This window comes from Cygnus olor, chromosome 23 (assembly GCF_009769625.2).
Source record: "Cygnus olor isolate bCygOlo1 chromosome 23, bCygOlo1.pri.v2, whole genome shotgun sequence".
In the NCBI taxonomy this organism is placed as follows: Eukaryota; Metazoa; Chordata; class Aves; order Anseriformes; family Anatidae; genus Cygnus; species Cygnus olor.
Genome location: NC_049191.1, coordinates 6,250,714 through 6,269,612, shown reverse-complemented (window position 1 = coordinate 6,269,612; position 18,899 = coordinate 6,250,714). Strand labels below are relative to the sequence as shown.

The 18,899-nt window shown below is 45.5% G+C and overlaps 1 protein-coding gene across 12 annotated transcripts in view; it reads right to left on the bottom strand.

Moving 5' to 3' along the window:
• Positions 1 to 18,899, bottom strand: part of HIVEP3 (HIVEP zinc finger 3) — a 288,536-nt gene that overhangs the window by 76,132 nt on the left and 193,505 nt on the right. For 8 of the 12 annotated variants that reach the window (XR_005814330.1, XR_005814332.1, XR_005814331.1 and 5 more), the window contains one exon: positions 16,791 to 16,885. The exons of the other annotated variants lie outside the window; for them this stretch is intronic. The gene's annotated coding sequence lies outside the window, so the exon portion shown is untranslated. The remainder of the gene's footprint in view (positions 1 to 16,790; positions 16,886 to 18,899) is intronic. 12 annotated transcript variants of the gene reach the window in all.

Below are 18,899 nucleotides of genomic sequence, written 5' to 3'. Positions count from 1 at the left end.
CTGAGAGTAGCGTTCCCCTCAGGCTTCATTAAAGAAGAGAAAAAAAAAAAAAAAGGAAAAAAAAAAGCAACAAGTGTCATGGGCTTGTTCGCTGTATCGTTTAACTCAGCCTTTGGTTTTCTGACAGTTGGTTACTGCAGGAGTTGAAGCCATTCCACAACAGGGAAAATGAGGAATTTTGGCAAAACTATGAGGGTGGGCTACTTGTGGCTGATTGCAGAAGCAACCAGAAATGAAGGACTGCAGGGGTGATGGAGCAGCAAGGCGCTGCCTTGACCAAGAGAGAGAGCGGGGCCACGTGCCATCCTGCAGCCACGGTCCAGAGTTTGCCCTAAGGATGTCCTTGCAGGACACAGATGGGTCAGTGGTGCTACCTCCAGGGCACAGCAGGTTTGTAGGGCCAAACAAAACCAAAGGAGGAGTTTAAAGACGATGCAAATAATAAAAAGAAACTTTTAGCATTCAGATTTCATCTCTGCTCCTTGATAATTTTACTCTGCAAGCTATTACACAAACTGTTTTTTTGTCTCATTAACAATAAAACAGAAGCAATTAAGCAAAATGCAATAAAACTTCAGCAAAATAAAATTAAAACAGCCTTCAAGATTATTGTACAACCTCGCTAAAATGACAAAGTCATCTTTCAAGCTGACATCACAAAATGCTTCCAAGTTTGCTTTGAATACACAAGCAAGGGAAAGAAATGTTACCAAAAAAAAAAAGTCTCTATGCAAATGGCATCTCTCTCTGGGAGGGGAGGTTGCTGGTGGCTGTGTGTTGCATTATTGCTTATCCCTGTGCCGAATTACACTATGCCAAGCCCACAGTAAGGCTCCCTCTCTTCGCACAGGCATAGCTGACTATGCAAAACGAGCCAGCGAAACATCCGCTCCTGAATACATTTGCACCCTCTGTGTGCATCTACATATACCTCAAACTAGGCAACAGCGCACAGCTCAAGCAAGTCATTGCTTTAATTGACAAAATCAGCAACAACTGCGGAGGTTTCACTGTTTTTGGTTCACTGTTCTTTCAGTGCTGCCACATACACACACCCAAACCAATGCCCTTTTTGCCACTGACCTATTTTGCGTTTTTCCCTAGTGAATTCAGTTGTGCAAGATTAAACAGGAGTCTGAATTTATCACCCCTTGGACACCTATCAGGTCTGAAAAACTGAGTATACTCCTTCCAGCTGCATGTTCATGGAATAGCAAGACCGGGCTGCAAAAAGCGCCATGTAGATGCTCTGTGCCCCAGCCTCCTGCCTGCAAGGCGAGCAGCTCGGGGGTTGCAAAAACAAACCCAGATCTAACAACTGCAGACAACGGGGTGGTGTGCCTGGGGATCCAGCCATCCACCCATCCTCGCCCTCACTGTGCATGCACTTCCAGGGCCCTGCGGGCAGATGGACATGATTGCATGGGTTGCTGTTTGCATTTGAAGGTGCTCTGACCGCTTCTGGCCAAGGCACGGGCAGCGAAGCAGCAACGACTGAGCTGCAAGCAGGAGCAGCCCCTGCCCAAGCCGAGCTCTGCAGCTGGCAGATGCAGCAGCTCCCATCCCTTCTGGGTGGCACGGGGGGACCTCTGCTGTAATTCACCCACGGGTGGCAGGTTCCTTTCTGCAATATAATGCTAACAGTCCAGCTGTGATGTTCAGACTTTGTTTTGGCTAGCTCATATACAATTGTTTGTTTTGTGAAGTGTTTTTTTTTTTTTTTTTCCTTTTAGTGTTTTCCGGTTTACACATAAAATCATTAAATATCTCTAAGTTTTTGTCATTTCCCTCTCTGAGAAAACAAAGCAAATTTACAGCGTTTTAGGAAACTCTTGGAACACGCAAAAGCCTGCATCCTTCCAGAGTTTAAGTGTCAGTCACTGGTAAAGGTGAGAGGCGTTTGAAAGGCAGCCAGGAAAATCTGGAGTATCACATTCGACATGCACAATGTTGAAATAAGCCAAAAGCATGCAGGCCACCATCTCCAGAGCTCCTCACAGAGATGACCGACTGCTCTGCTCACCACAGCATTCCCCTACAGCTTCAGCAGAACTAACACATGCTCAGCAGAAAGTTTCCACCAAAAAAAAAAAAAGTAAAAAAAATAAAAAATAAAAAAATGAGAAGCATTGCACTCTCAGCTTGATTTTTTTTTTTTTTTGCCCCATGCAAAGAAGAGAGGGATCAGGCTGATCAGGTACCACTGCCGTGAAGATTGCCATTGCTTTGGCTTTAGGAACATTGTGCTGACCCAGGACCAATGCTGAGCAGCTCGTTGCTGGCTTGGTCCCACAGCCCTCCTGTGCTAAGCCATCAGCCCATGGGAGGGAGGGGAGCAGGGCGTGGGTCTGGGGAGTGGAGGGAAAGTCCTGAAAATTTCATCATACACGAGGAGAGCAGAAAGCAGCCACTTCTACCCAATTAACTGCGATATCAAGGCTTGTGGGAAGGGACCTCTGCGTCCTTAATTCCAACCCTCACTGCCAAAATAAAGAAACCACCCCAAACACAGTAAAACAGTGCAAAAGAGAACAAACCTATCTCATCCCCTACCCCCCCGGGTACTTCAGCACACCAGCCTGACAGCTCTCTGGGCAAGAAAACTGACCTGTACCCTGTGGTCCCAAGGGAACTGGGTGTCCCCAGGCAGTGGCTTGGAGAGGTGGAAGCTGGCTTTGTGTGCTCCGGAGCTCTCAGGCCAGGTCCCCCCGTCTGCACTGAGCCCGTGCCACCAGGCAGCAATGCCACCCCGTGCCCCGGTGATGGGAAGTGGCCAGCAGTCGGCCAGGTCCCCTGGATGCTTGGCCCCAGCCAAGATTGTGTGCTGCTGCCTCCAGCAAAAAGGTTGAGTTACAACCCTGTGCACGCAGAGTGCCAGGTAGAGCCAAAGGATTTCATTCGTATGCTGCAGGGTCCTCCTATCACTTTCGTAACTCTCATAGGAGCTCCATCTGAGCTGACATGTTCCTCATGCCATCCAGAAGGCTGCCTCCATGCTACCCAGGACAAGCTACTCGGTCTGCAGTTTGCCAAGACTCAGACCTGGCGGAAAGCAGCGCTCTCCTCCACCCAGCAGAAAGTGAGCTCCTGTTTTCCCCTCGCGTCCCCAGAGCACAGCATGCCAGGCGGGCATTCCCTGCTGCCGTAAAACATTTGCATCGCTTCAGACTTCACCAGGTCTCACTGGCTTCAGCAGGGCTGGAAGAAGTTGGTACCCTTGCTAGGAAGCCTGTGGGGAAACCCAGGCAGAGCACGTCCAGGCTGCCCTGCCCGCCTGTGGCCCCAGGCTGGAGGTTGATGAAATCTTGTGATTGAAATCTAAGGACCAATCATTAAAGATCCCATAAGCCCTTCTGAGCAACCACAGCCTGCAATTCCCACAGCCGGACGGTTTGCCTTTCATTGCTGCCCTGCAATGCTGTGCAAGGTTGCTGCGTGCCCAGCTGCCTGCTCTCCATCTGCAATATTCCAGCACTGGAAGCGATGCACCGAGCTAACCAACTTCCTAAGTGATTTGATATGCAGCAAGGATAGGAGATACTACAGAAATCCAAATGCATTATTAATTTTCTGAGTAAGGATGATGCAAAAGCAGGATGCAGATGGAAGATTTACTGCCTCTGTACATAGCCCCTGGGCAAGAGAAATAAAATCAGGAGAGGGCCCTTCCAAAGTAGCATGTTACTTTCTGGACACAGCATCAATACACCATGCTGTATTATGCCAGTCTGTATGTTATTTAACCAAGCACAAAGCAGAGATACTGAAAGATTTCTGTTTAAGTGGCAGTGGGAAAAAAAAAAAAAAAGCCTGGAATTTCAGTGGAAATAATTGAACGAGGAAACTTCTCCCACTGATTCAGGACCAAAGACAATGGGGTTCTTCCTATCCCCAATGAAAAGAAGAAAATGGTCCTTTCATTCCCTACAGGCAAAAACAGAGCTTCAGATCCTATCACCAGGCTGGCAACCTCCTATTTACAGAAGCAGTCTTCACTCTTTAGGAACATACACTGAAATTCATTTATATTTTGTTTCAAAACAGAAATGGTGAAAAAAACTAAAAATCCCTGTAACATACACAGAGCAAGTGCCTGCCTGTCCCTAATGCCACCCTCATCTTGAAAACCTGCCTTGATAAAGACTTCACTGTTTTCGTTAGGTGACAGGGGAATTGGTGGAAGAGTCAGTTTAATTAATCAGCCTTTTCTCGAGATAAACATTTTCTCAGACAGCGTGGAGCTGCTGAGATGCCCTGGGTTGGCAGCTCAGAAGATGGAAGCAGATCTCCCAGCGCACGAAGAACGAGCAGCAATAGCTGGTGCTGCTCGTGCAACTCCTCCTCCCCAGCTACATGCTCAAACCTCGCTTGAAAATAACAACATATAGACTGCAGCTGCCCTGCACACACTTCTATATATGCTTTAGCCATTCCAAATTACTTGCCGTGAGCGCGGGGGTGCGAAGACACGTCACCGCTGGAAGACCCTGGTGTTCTTCACACCAACTGCATGGAGGTTCAGGGGGAAATGTCACGTTCTAGAGCTCTCACACTGACAGCAAAGGCCAAGCCAAGTCACAAAAAGCAGAAATAATTTTGAATCAAGATATACATTTGTTTAACAGGAAAGAAAGAAAAAAACATGACTGAGTTTGGAGGGAATGCTGTTAGCTTTGTAGGAAGAAAAGAATCAAGTCTGGACAGTGTTTGCTTCCTTGTCATCACAAGCTCCACAAAACTCCCTTGTACGCACAAACAGAAATACACCTTATACAAGTGAAACGAAGCAGCATTTAACGAGAACCAGAATGGGTTTGGGTTAATTTCCAGGTGATTGGCCTCCTATTAACAGATACGTCTTGTAGATGGATGCAAATATTTACACAGGGACTCCAGTGGCACTGTGTCCACCTATCCCTGTTTTTGCCTTGTAAACCTCTTCCTCAGGAGCCTCCAGCACCAACACTCACTGTGGGAATGAGAAAACACCCAGAGGTAGATTTTCCACATTTCCACCACCCCAGACAGGATCTCCTCCACCCCACAGAGTCTCCATTCTTTCAGATCTTATCAGAATAAAATATTCAATCAAAAATTCCCCATCTGCCCCACAACTCCGAGCCAGGGCTGCAGCTAGACCCAGTATCTGCCCTGCATCCTCAGCTCCCGAAGGACTGCTGGGCTTGACCAGAGGTCTGAGGTGGGTTTGGAAGAGAAGCTACTCTCTGCCTTGGTGGGACAAATCAACTGAGAGTACAGCGATGCCACGGGACAAACAACGATCCTTAAGCAAAATGAAGACCTGGAGACTTCTACTTGTGTTATATAATGGGTATTCCTAGCTTTAAAAGCCAATTTTTAACATAGAATTGTGTCATGGGTTCAAGAGGATCGATTGCAGTGTTAGAAAAACTGACCAAAAAGCCTGGCTAACTCACTGTTTCCGTGCCCTGAGCCCTCAGGCTGCTTCAAGCGACAGCACTTCCCTACACTTTCCTCAGCTCTGTCCCTGCAGAGGTTTAAGACAACGCTCCAGGAGCACACTGCAGGAGGCAGCCATAGGGCACAGTGCCATACAAGCCCACCACAGCATCTCCTCCAGCCACTGTGTGCGCTGTGTGGACCCGGAGGGAAGCGTGAGCAGGAAAAGCCTCTCCAGCAGACGTCCAACCTCACCCTACTCCCAAGCAGACAGGCAAAAATTTCTGCTTTTTACATTAAGAGGAATGGATTTGATGCTACTCGTTTTGGGCCACCTGAACATGCTGAAGGAAGGGCTAATGCATGAGATTTGTGTTTGCTGCATCCACCTGCTTATCTCCGTAAAGCAGTTAATTATAAATGCCTGTGTGTTTTCTCCAAGTACACCTCAGTATTCAGGAGCAGAAACTCAATTTTTGTGAATTTTATTAGTATTTAACTGGCCACTGAAATCTGTCTGATGAGGGCAGCTGCAGGTGGAACCGGTGGGTTGAGAGGTGGCAGCGAGAGTCACCATTTTTGTGGAAAGCAGCTGGAAAGTTTCATGACTTACCCCAAATCAAAGGGAAAGGGATGTTCTGCACAGTCTAGTTTTCCAGCACCATTTCTATAGAAACTGTATATCCTGCCATATCACCAGATCAATTATCCTAACATACCAGAGCCGTAAGCAAAATGACATCTTCATGCAGATCAGGAGAATGAGACCCCTTCAGTGACACAAAGCTCCACTTTCTAATCCTGACAGACTTTACGGAATTTGCTTTCAATAGCTAATGAATTAAGAATCAGCCAATTAGGTGTACGTTTATTACTATGCTTCTAATGAAATAAAGTGTGGCTTCTGTTTAATTAGAAATGAGCTCACACTGGTGGCCATAGACACCTTTAAAATATCTTTTAGCACTTTTCAGCTGAGCTTATCAGGGCTTGGAGCTGGAATGGCATTAAAGAAATGAAACAAAGGTCAAATATTACAAGTTTCAAGACAAATAAATATTTTCAAAGCTTGCTCCAACATCTCTAACGAAGAAGGTAACTACATCCACGTGCACAGTCATCCAGGAAATCTGAGATTACATTCCTTCTGCTTAGCACAGGGCTCAGCAGAAACTACTTAGGCCTCAAAATGTTTATTTGATGATACTTTCAAAGGAATTGAAATGTCTTTGGCAAGCAAAAAATGTGCAAGGCATTTTATTAACAATTCCAACCTGTTTTTTTTGGTTGTTGTTGTTTTTTTTTTTTTTTTTTTTTTTCCAGCAGGTTACCTTTTTATAAGAAATTAAGACAACTGATCTTAAACCTGCAGAGACTGTAGATCCAGGAATTACCAGAGTTCCTCAGCTATTAATCCAAAAAGCCTTCTGCAATGTCAAGCTTCAGGAGGAAGAAATCCTAAAAAAAAAAAACTTACCTAAGATGAAATCTCTTACCAATTAAGCTGCTAAGAGATCACAAAAAGCCCTCATTATTTTAATGTAAGCAAGAAATTCTCTTGTCAAAGATCACGATGAGCTACACATCTAAACTTCAGATCAAGTTGCTGCTTAAAAAAAAAAAAAAAAAAAGGCTTAGAGGCAAAGGCCATGACTGCTGGAAAATGGATCTTCAGGCAGTTTTCCTCTGTCCTCCCTGCTGTGCCATGTCCACATGAGAAATACCAAGAGGAGCTGGTGCTGGGACTAACACCCCAGATGCTGTAATCCTCACACCTGGGCTTGTGATGGGCTCTCCTGGCATTGCCAAGAGCAGCAACAGTATCTTGCAAAATTTCACCTACAAAGCCCAGCACCAAATCTCTGATCAGCAACTCCGGGTTTCAAGGGCCCCTGAAAGCTAGCCACAGCTGCCTCCACCTGTACATAAAGACAGCTTCAAGTATTCACAGCAAGTTGGTTTTGCTGGGCCCATGGACAGATGACCACCAATTAAAACTATCCCGTACAGAAGCACCAAGCGTTGCAACGAGACTTCTGTCTCTGCCTTCCCCTCGAAGCGCCAAACACAGACCAGGCAAGTCTGAAATTGCCTCCAGCCTCTTTAGGAAAGGTGTTTTTTTTTTTTTCTTGGAAAAAAAAAAGAACACACAACACTATTAAAAGGCCAGCATTCCTGCTTTATGCCTGAGCATTAGCAGGCAGCAAAGAATAGCTACAGGCCTTGACAGGAACGAAGCAGACCTTAGGTTGCTGGTGTAGGTCTGTTTTATGGCTGCTGTCTCTGCAGACGCTGCAACTGGCTTTAGGCAGCAGATAGCAGAGTCTTTTGTCTGCTCGGCAGCTGAACAGGACAGTTATGTCAGTACAAGTATAAAGCAGTGGGGGACAGGTTCAAAAGAAGGTGTTGGATGAGGTTTCTGCTTGCCCTGCACAGACGGCTGCAGTCACATCTCATTAAGGAGATCTCCTGTTAACGTAACGAACAGCGAGGCCGGGTCTGAAGGAAGAGTTCACATCTTTAAATAGACTGAGTGACACTGTCGGAAACACCCAGCCAAGCCTGCAGCCACAACAGCCCCTCTGCAGGTCGATAACGCGACAACTTTTGCAAGAGCGACTCGTTGAAAGAAACGAGCGGCTCTCACGCCGCTGGGGTGGGAAAATGAGGAGCAGCAGGGGAAAAAAAAAATGTCCCCCACAGCATGATAGAAACAGGCAGGTAGCTACTAGACCTTCTCCTCTCATCAGCTGCTTTCTGTGCTCAGCAGACCACTGCGTGAGACGGGACCTCCTCACCACGAGCTTCCTTTCGCCTGCAGCGGCAGCTCCGGGCACACGGGGCGTGCCGCGCGGCAGGATGTGGTACCAGCACCCCAAGGGCTCGGAAACCCTGCAGAAAGGCTTGCTTAGATTTCCCCCGGCACCTCCTCGTTGGCCACAAGCCACCCAGGGGGTTTGCTCCTCTGCTTCCAGGTGGCAGCTATCAAAGAGGACCTCGATGCGCACGTCGCCCAAGACGGTGTTGGTCCAACGTGCAGGGGTGTGGGCCAGAAGGTGGTGCTGCAAGAATGGTGTAAACCCAACGGCCTACCCCAAGCTGGGGTGGAAGGTGCTGAATCACCCGTCAGGCTTGATGGAGCCCCGCCGCCCACCAGACCTGCTCACCTGAAACCAACAGGGTCCAAAGATGAAGGAGCCCAAGCAATTCATTTGCTATCTGGGTAGGAGCCCTCTTCTGAGGCATCCGAAGTTACGACCTTGGTTCTCTGCCTTGCAAAATTTTCCTCTGAGTTTTTTTTTGTTGTTGTTCATTCATGAGCATCAAGACCGTGGGGGAGGACAGCCGTAAATATGGCCCTGCTTTCGTTACTGGGAGAGGATGCTTGGGCAGACAAGTAGCAATCTGACTGCGCTGCTGACAAGAGAGAAGCATGCTTTTTTTTTTTTTCCTTCCTGAAAGTCAGTTTGGAAGATACTTTTGCTGTAGGAAGGAGCAGTAAACAGTTATTGTTACAACCAAACCTGAAGTTTAAGAAGAGGGTTCCAGGGGAGAAAAACAAAAATATTTTTTAAAAAGCCATCCAAGAAAGAGGGACATTCATAACTAGATAGAGAAAACACAGAATTTTAGGGAAATGATTGTATCACAGTCAAGGCCCTTAATGTTTTTGGAACAAGCATTTCCAGAAAGATTAAAAAAAGGTCGATTTTCAAAATCTGATGCCATGATCTCGCATGGTATTCAGAGATTCCCAAATATTAATACCAGAAGACAGCAAGAAAAATTATTAAGTCTAAACTCCTGCTTAACGCAAGCCAGAGAATCTCTCTGACATTTCTGCATCAAATTTATTATTTTTCTTTGAGCTTCAATATCTCTTACAAAAAAGCAAAAACAGTCTTGGTCTAAAGACTACCAATGATTGTAGATGAAGCTGTTCTCAGTTAAGATGTTCCAGTGACCGATTACTTCTCTGCTAAGATTCTGTTCCTTTTTTCTAGTCTTACTTTGTCTAGCTTCATTGCCCAAAGACCGCATCGATTAAATAGATTTTTTTCTGCTGGTTTTGCTCTTCGGTGAGAAATACCCTGACTATCACAAGGCCAAGAACAGATTTTTGCAGGCCAGCTAAAACCAGCTGTGTATGTTGTAATTCCCCACCTACAATTACTATTTGATATCTATTTGGGGTAAGAGAAACATATTTTAAATTTTAGACCTTACGCAAACCAAAACATAGAGAATTCTTGGAAACATGCTTCTTTTCAATCAGCCTTCCATACATCGAACACAAACTTTCTAGCTGTAACTGGTTTTGTGGTCTGCAGAGGCTGACTGTGACACTGTGGAACAGCTTTTGATGAGCAGCAACGGTCAGGAGCCAGAAACCATAATAATTTTCTCTGGCCATTGAGACCTTATGGTATTGGAGGTCAAAGGGAAAAAGAGATTTCTATTCTTTGCAAACTAGCTGGCATTCCAATACCAACAGCTTGCTCTCCGCCAGCAGCAAAATCCTCATTATTTTTTCTCTAGCACCAAGGTTTTAAAAATGTTATTCTTAAATACTGCAATCAAGCAACTGCAGGGCTTAATAATTGCAGAGCGCAGAGTACCCGAGACTCCAAATTGAACACGCTGCAGCCATCAGCCCCTGCAGTTCCCTCCCAGCTCCCCAGTGCATGGCTTAAGGGTTGGGTTTAAGGGCTGTTGTTTTGAATGTTCCAGTTACTTACAGCAACGATAAATCTGCAGGGCTATTACAGCAATTCATAAAGTAATCCTAACAGGGAAGCACGTTCGGTAGCTGTTGCACCTAGCTGACAGATTGAGCAGAGCCGAGCTGCACTCGTTGTTTTAGGAGGGACTCGGAGCAGGGTCAGGCTCTGAGACCAGCTCCGGAGCCGCTTCGCCCCGCAGCACGGAGGAACCAGTTTACTAGAAGACACTGTGTAAATATTTTGCTGAGCTGCAAAAGGAGGAAGCTTCCCCGGCCCTGGGCTGCCATGTGTCACGATGAGTTCCCAGGCACAATGCTCAATGAAGGCTATTATACGGAAGGGTGTTTATTTCACATTGCAAAGCGGTTGCCAGAACACACAATCACGCGTCTTACCCAATGGCCCTGTGGGCTGCCACGGAGAACTCCTCTCCGAAAGAGAATGAGACGATTATGTTGTGATTAACTCTTTGGCGGCAGCATTGGGACTTCCCCGGTCCCAGCACTGCTTAAACCCCCAAACAAAGCAACACCAGAGGACAAACCTTGCCATTGACATCCCCCACATCCCAAGGAGCTAATCAAAACCCCTAATTTCATTGTGTGCAGGTGAGATCAGGCTCTTTCCTCTTCTTCACTGATTTTATCATCTTGCCTACTCATCAGCATTAGTGCTCTGCAGATGATCTCCTTGCCTGGTAAGGCATGGGACAAACTGACCTGAAAGGGCTGCACTGTAGCATTGGGCAGATCTAATCAACAATTGAAGGGTTGCTGTTTTGAGGGGAGGGCTGGAGTTGTTTTGGTTTGTTTTATTTTCCCTGGGTGTTTCATTTTTGCTCCCATTGTCATTTTCTTAATGACGACAAACGAAGGAAACACAAGGTTAAAAAGCCTCATGCTTGTACATGAAAATACTGTTCCTCTGCTCAGCCTCATCTGATGTCCCACTTTGCATGCTTTTGCCTTGATAACAATTCTGATTTGCTTTAACTGTTTTTTTGCACTGGGGAGACTGCTGCCTTTGAGGCAGCCATTCCTGAAATGCACAGTAAATAAGAACAGAATTAGACCCAATTCAGCGCTCTGTTCCTATCCCAACTGCCTGTTCAAAGCTTGATGGACATGTTGAGCAGCTTCTCCTGTGCCAGGGTCCCAAGGGCAACACCAGCAAATCCTGGACAACCTCACAGAAATAGAAATTATCATTCCAGCACTACAACTGAAAACACAGGATCCTGGAGAAGTGTTGCATGACCAGCAGATATCAGAGCTGAGCCCAGACGTCCTGTTTTGCCTCCTTTTATCATGATAAGCTTTTCTCTTTCCATTCTAAAGAACCACGCTGTATGCAAGCAATGGTATTTTCCTACCGCTTTCCATGTGACGATCTTTCCTTTGAATGATGTGATGTAGCTTTATCACTTCTTCCAGGGGGGCGAGAGGATCGCCACCTACTTTGGTGCAACGTGCTGCAGATTAACGCTTCCTAGAGCTTTGTGTGGTGGCAAGAAGCCGGGAGGTACTGTCAGGCTCTGAATGGTGAGTTGATACGAGAAAGAGAGGAGCTGGAAGTTCACACACTAGTACCCACTCCTCTGACACCCCAAGGGCTTTGACCTCAAGGAGAGCTGGCTCAGTTGTGGGTTTACCTACATGATCCACAGTTTTGGATTTCTGTGACCTGCTTTTTTTTTGTTTAGCAGAGAGACAAGCCCATCTCATGCAGCCGGGACCTTTTGGCCACGCGTGGCACACAGGGATACTAGTACAAGTTTGGTGCAATGTGACCCTGAGCCATGACTGGGGTCCTCAGGTACAAACAGGCCTCCTTCAAGTTGCATTTCCCTTTGCTGAGGTGCACCAGCAAGCACAGGACACACTGGCTGGTTCTTGTGAGCAGAAGGAGACGATCACAATCTGGCTTCAGCCAGGGAGCCCAGAGAGAGATCCCTTGTTAGTGCCAGATGCATTGCTGGCAGCACAAGAGCAAGTTTTTGAGTGGAGTAATGGCAATCTTACACCTTCCATAATCCCAGATCACCACAGCACGTGTACAGGAATTCCCTATAGGAAGTAGCAGTTTACCTTTTATCCTCAGAGCCCCCAGACCTATGGTCCCAATCCCATGGCCATTGGGTCGCCCACGAGACCTGCTGACACTGGATCAGGACCAGACACAAACGAGCCTGCTGCTGCTCTCCTGCGAATCCACAGGAAGAGCAGATCATGACATTGCCTTCAGCATGGGCATTATTTGTATTGCTCTCCCAAAGCTGATAAACTGGAGACCATGGACTTGAGATAACTTGGGGTTTCAGAGACACTTGACTTCAACACAACAGACTTGAGATCCTGCCACACACTCATCTCTAAATCATCTGTAAGGGAGCACTAACCCCAGGAGATGACACATCTTTGCCTTGGGCAAGAGGCAAAAAGCTTTCTTTGTGAGGTGTTCACGTGGTTGGCTGGGCAAGGAGAAGCCACGATGTAGCTCGACAGAGAAGAGTCATTCTTCTTAATGTTACAAAGAGAACGAACCTGTCCCACGTGCTGGGAGCTACAGCGAGGAAGCTGCTCCCACCCAAGATGTTGAGATATTTGATGACAGTGTGGGAGGGCAGAGTCATCTGCTCTCTAGATATTTCTGCAATGCTTTCCTCCACCTCACCCAATATCTCTGGCTCTTGTACTTCTTCCCTGCAGCTCTGAGCATGGGACAAATATTAAATCTCTACCTTATTTCCCAGAGAAACCATCTCTTTCCTTATTACCTCCCGTGGCCGTTATTTGTCATTCAGTGTGACAATGGCATCAGCCCTCCAAAGCACTGTAGGACGCTCTGCACACACAGGATGCGTTATATTAGCTACCAGACACCTACAACAAACAGAGCTTGTCCAATGTTCGACATGACACTTTGGCTCTAGGGGAAAAGCCAACAACTATAGAGCTAATCGGAAAAGTCCTCGCAGCCGTGCAGACTTCTTCATGTACCACTCGCCAACGTCGCCTCACCCCAGGGTAAAACTAGTAAAGCTCATCTTCTTTCTATGAATCATCCTAAGAAAACAGCCTCAATTAAACTATAAAACACTGCTGCCACAATGCCAGCTTGTGTGGGAATTTATTTTTAGAAGCGGCTTAAAATAGAGTGTTGTTACCTTGTTAAAAACATCACCTCTCTGTTTTGGTAAAGGATGATACAAAAGCAGTGACACAGGCTGCTGGGCAGGGACACTTTGCCCTGTGCACCAGGACTTCTGCGTGCCACCAAGCTGAGAGGACACCGAAAGCAGGAGGGGAGGAAGTCCAGGCTTGGTCTTAACACCTCACTGCCAACACAACGAGTTGCCAGGGCTTAAAGAGGGGACCATATAGGAACGAAACAAAGATGATCTTGGAAATAAACCTGCTTTTTCCCACTAAAAAGTGAAAAGAAAAAGGTTATGTGTAACTTCAGGGAAGGGACTTGGTTTCCGACAGCCAGTCAGATGTGTTCTGATGCCATGTGGCCTCTTGATTTGAAACACCACTGCCGTGAAACCCGGCCTCGATGCAAAAGCTTGAGTATGCATCCCGAGCTGGGAACACCGCTACACCAGCAAAGTGATGGCAAAGGAAAAAGTGGAAAATACTACAAAGGAAAAAAATGGGAAATACTACATGTGTCCACCCACAGAACTGTCCCCGTGGGGGCATCTTTTTCTTCAGTGCCTACCAAGAAACACTGTGGATCATTAAATCTCTTTCAAAAGCAAATACTTGCCCACAGGCACAGCTGTGTCCACTCTGTGCCTTCTTGTGCTCTTTACCCTTTCATGAAAGGTGGAAAATTCATTAATGAAGACGCTGTTGAATCCCAGCTAGATCAAACCCAGAGGATATACCTCAGAAACAACAGAGGGTCGTGGCACTGTGGAGCCAAGCATTGAAAGAAAAGCTGAATAAAAATGAAAGGGAAAACAGGAGTTGCATGCGACTTGCAAGTGACGAGGAAGGGACTCTGCAGAAGCCTCTATCAGCACATGTGGCTGCTGCTCCACGACACCAAACCTTCCGGTTCAACTGATGGAGGGGGAGAGCGATGGTCAGAGCACCCACGCAGCACAAGGAAACCTTCTGGTTTTTCAGGCTTGTAAAAACTCAAAACCACCTTAATATTTTGATTGAGGCTTTCCAAGGAGGTTCGCTTCTGAGCAATGAATAAATATGAAAAGAAAACAGAGGGATGAATCTGATGGAAAATTACCTCATTTGATCGATACTGTTCTGCCACTTCTGCAATAAGCAGATACATATGGGCAAGCACATATGCAATGTCATACAGTTTGGTTTTGTGAAAATCCAAACAGCTTTTCAGAAATGGAAAACAGTAAGAGAAAGAAGCGTTTAAGGAAAAAAGAGAGAGAGAGAGAGAGAGACAGGAAAAGTAAGTGGCATATGCAAGTGAGAAAAGATCTGAGTTTTGGTGAGGCACACAAGTGGAAAATTACAGAAGGATTGTTTCAGAGGAAAAAAAGCCATGTGTGAGATGGGGCAAGGATGTTATAAAGATGGGCGGTTTTGGTCCTACCAGAAGGTCAGGAGCAGCACTAGGCTGCTGCCAAAGGGAAGATATGGTACAACTGTCAAAAAAAAAAAAAGAGAGAGACAAAAAGAAAAAAGGAGCTGCAAGAAGACAATAAACTTGTTGGAAGACATTAGCACAAGGGTGGCTGGGCCACCTACAGATGGGCAACATAGGAAAGGTGACAGGAGATGGATTTACTGACAAAAAAAGGTGTAAGAGGAGATGGAGAAATAATGGCTAGGTCTAAATGCTCAAGGCAATATAATTCTCCCTAAAAGCCCAACCAGACACAGATTTATACAGTGCACCATGTGAAAGAAGTCAAACATATTACGAAAAGTCTCGAAGGTTTTAAGCAAAACTCTTTAGAAATGTTGCTTTTATAAATAAAACCAGACAGATAAATTAATCATAATTAATCTGATTAGGATTGTTACAGCAGGAAGAATCATTTACTGCTACGGTAAGCTTTTTTCTCCCCTCTCCAAAAAATCCCCTTTCTGCACCTGCTTTTAACACCACCATACTAGATAGCACATCCAAATATAATTCAATTACGGTCGGGAGAGATTTCATCCACTCAGTGAAATGCAATGAATAAATACAAAATCATTCACATTATGTCCTCTCTACAGGGATATTTAAGGCTTTTTCTCCCATAGTAAATCAGTTTTATGTAGTTAGAGTCCTTGAAAACACCAAATTGCAAATCTGTGTTCACAGAACTTCATTTCTTCTCAAGTTCTCGTAACTTTGAGAAACACTGAGATCATGGAAGAGTGGACAAGAAATCAGCATTTCTCATCCAAGCTCACTCCATGAGCCTAATGCAAGTACTTGTCTTCTGTGCCTCAGTTTCCCTCTTTGCAGCATGAGAATAGTATTTCTGACCATATGACACAGGATCTGGAAATCCTAATTCACCACCACATTCACAGTCAGAGATGAAAGGCAAGCACACATCATTTTTCCTGTTTCAGCTTGAATTTCCAGAAACAGCAGATGTCACAGAGGAGATGAAGTTTGAAACTGATAGCTATTCTGACAAACACATACATTTAGGTGCAGCTAACAGCAAAAGCTAGCTTTACGCTCCTCTCTTGCAGAGAAACAAGAAGCTACTTCTTGTCTGAGTTCATTTGCAACCTATTACCTTCGGGCTCCCTCCAACGTTTTTGTTTCCATTTCTTATTTGTTAAACAATGACAGGTACAGGGACATAAACAGTGGCTGTGCACCATATTTTTGGTCTCCGCAGGCAGTATCTGGCTCTGTCCCTTTGTGTTATAAATATATATTTGGTCTATAAAGCTTCATTTGTCAGACCCCATAGAAATTCATAAATCCTGGAATATCACCCTTCGCCACCACCGTCAAAATGAACTTATGTCATAGTCCACTGATACATAAATGCAGCATCTGAGCCAGAGGGCAAAAATCCAAGCAGAGGACATAGAGCACTGACTCCAACACAAACCTGCTGCAGCCCCCCAGGTCCAGCACACTCCCACCATCACTCACAACCTCCTCCTCGGTGTGAAGTCATGAAACAAATCGTGTTTGCTTTCCTTCCCCCTGGGCCTCAGCCTGAAACACTGAGGCTCTTTAACTAACAAGTGTCTGCTGAACGAAAGGGCATCTATGGGGTGTGAACAGAAGGTGGGTTTTCTATTGAGAAAGCAGGAAAACAAAAAAAAGAAAAAAATGTACAAATACGCAGGAGAAAGTCAACTTGCTGATTTTGCAACAATGCAGAGCTTCTGCTCTTTCAAACACCTGGCCCTGCACAAAACCCGTATTGTTCAGGCACCGGCATGGTAAATAAACATATTTCTCATTACAAAACTTCAAAGGGGCTGATAAAATCTCTTGCTTTGGGACACAAATTTCATCGTCCCAGGGAGTCTCATTTCTTTTTGTACCTCTTTCAGGGCATATACAGCATTGTGGGATGCTGCCACAGTGCGTGCTGTCACAGGGAAGGACGTGGATGTCCCAGGGACCATCCGAGGTCCAACAAAATTCACTATTTTCAAAAGTGATTGGAATGATGGAACATAGTATGCTTACTAAAATTGCTGCTGATACCGGGCTGGGATGGGCTGCAAGTACTTCGGAAGCCAGGATTAGGATTCAAAATGTTCTTGGTAAGTAGTAGAAATGGTCTGGAAGAAAAAAAAAAGAGAGAGAAAAAGAAAAAGACAATTCAGGAATGATGGGTGAACAGTACTAAGGCAGGAACAATCAATGACAGTCACAGGGGAAATAACTACCAGCTCGCAAAGATTTATTTTTTTTTTTTTATGAAAAGGATCTCAGGATTACAAAGGATCATGGATGGAACAAGAACTGGACACCATCACATCACTGCAATAAAAGCAAGCATCATACTCAGATGCACAGAGAGGCATAGTGCTCACCAGATACACAGAGGGAACTTTTTCTTTATGTAGCACGACTAAAGACACTACGGGACGCTGCATTTCAATAAAGTTGTAGAAAGAGTCCCAACATGGACAGCAAGAATGACAAGAGGTCGAGAAAGCATAGACTGAGAAAACACCAAAAAAATAAAAATAAAAATAAATCACATTCATCTAATGAAAGAGTAAAGACTAAAAAGAAGCATCATAACAGTCTCCAAATATATAAAGAGGGCCACAAGAGAAAGACATCAGCTATCTTCTTGGCCTGTCCAGAATAGCACAAGATGTCAGAGCCTTAAAACAGCACAAAGGGAAGCAGGTTACACACTAGGAAAAGCTTCCTGACTAAGGACAGAAAAGTACCAAGACAGCAATTCAAGGACCGTGGTGGGCTCTCCCACACTTGGATCAGGGAAGTTAACCCACTGCCCATCAGGAAAGGGTTTGGAGCATCTGAGGCTGCCCTGAAGTCTTGATTGTCCTTGCTTCAAGGGTTAAAAATAACACTTAGGAACCAACCCAGTGCCAATTATTGCCCCACTGAACCTACAGAGAGAAACAGAGACTTGGGGAAACCAACTCACATGCCAATGTCGTGCAGAAGACCTGCCACATTAAAAGACGAGCCTGGTCCAGTATCATAATCTCAAAAGGACCCTCTACTTAGGGAAATACTAAAGCTCATTCAATAGAGGCCTTGCTTGAATATTTTCAAATGTTCTGTTTGTGTCTATGCATAATACAGAATCAAACTATTTATATTTTTGAACAAATCTGCCTTCCCACACAGCATGCAAAATATTTGTTCACAGGTGAAAGACTGCAACGTGAATGCTCAGAGCACTAATTTCTCATTAGATGTAACTGCACAGAATAATGACGGGGCTGGAGGGCAGGAGTTCAACGGCTGACGAGCAAGAGAAAATATTTTTAGCAATTTTCATCAAGTGTTAAAGCAGATTTAGAATAAGTCACCGGCAATCTGGCATGTTGCTGACGGTGGCAGACCTGGTCTGGTGAAGGGTCCTGCATCTTCCTTCGAGTGGCTGGGGACAGCTTGATCCTGCCTCACCACCGAACCACAAACTCTTCCCTCTGCACACCCGGTGAACAGGCAGTCTCTGTTCTCTGCAGAGTTCTTCACCAAGGATTTCAAGAAACCAAAAGGGGCTCGTTACAGCCACCACTGCCCCCTGGACGCATTCCCTTTGTGCCCCAGCAGCATCAAGCCCTCGCTGCCACCTGGCTGCAGATAAGCCAGGAAAAATCAGTGCCAGAACAGGCATTACAGATGCTTTTAACAAAGGTGAATATGCATCTTAGAAGAGAAGTCAAACAATAAATAAATAGAGAGAGCATTTCAGAAGCACACAGTGATGCTGGCCAGTGCAAAGCTGCCCTGGCTTTAGCTAAGTATTGCTGTCATGTCACTCCTCCGCCACTGAGGCATCTCCAGGGCATCTCTAATCACAAAGAGCCACTGAAATGCCATGGGAATAAAAGCTGGCCTTGCTGCCTTGCTGATGCATAAACATTTAAACAGATTTCCTTTCACACTGTCTTTGACAAGCTGAAGCTCCAGCTTTTATCCCACTTTAGTTGGGGTGCATCCTATGAAATGGCAGGCAGACTTCTACTGATAAGCTACATCAATCTTAACTGGAAGGCATCTGCCCCATCTGGGTTGTGAACAAAGAATATCAGATTAAAAGGAAAAGGGAAAAAAAAAGAAAGCAGCAGTCCAGACACTTGA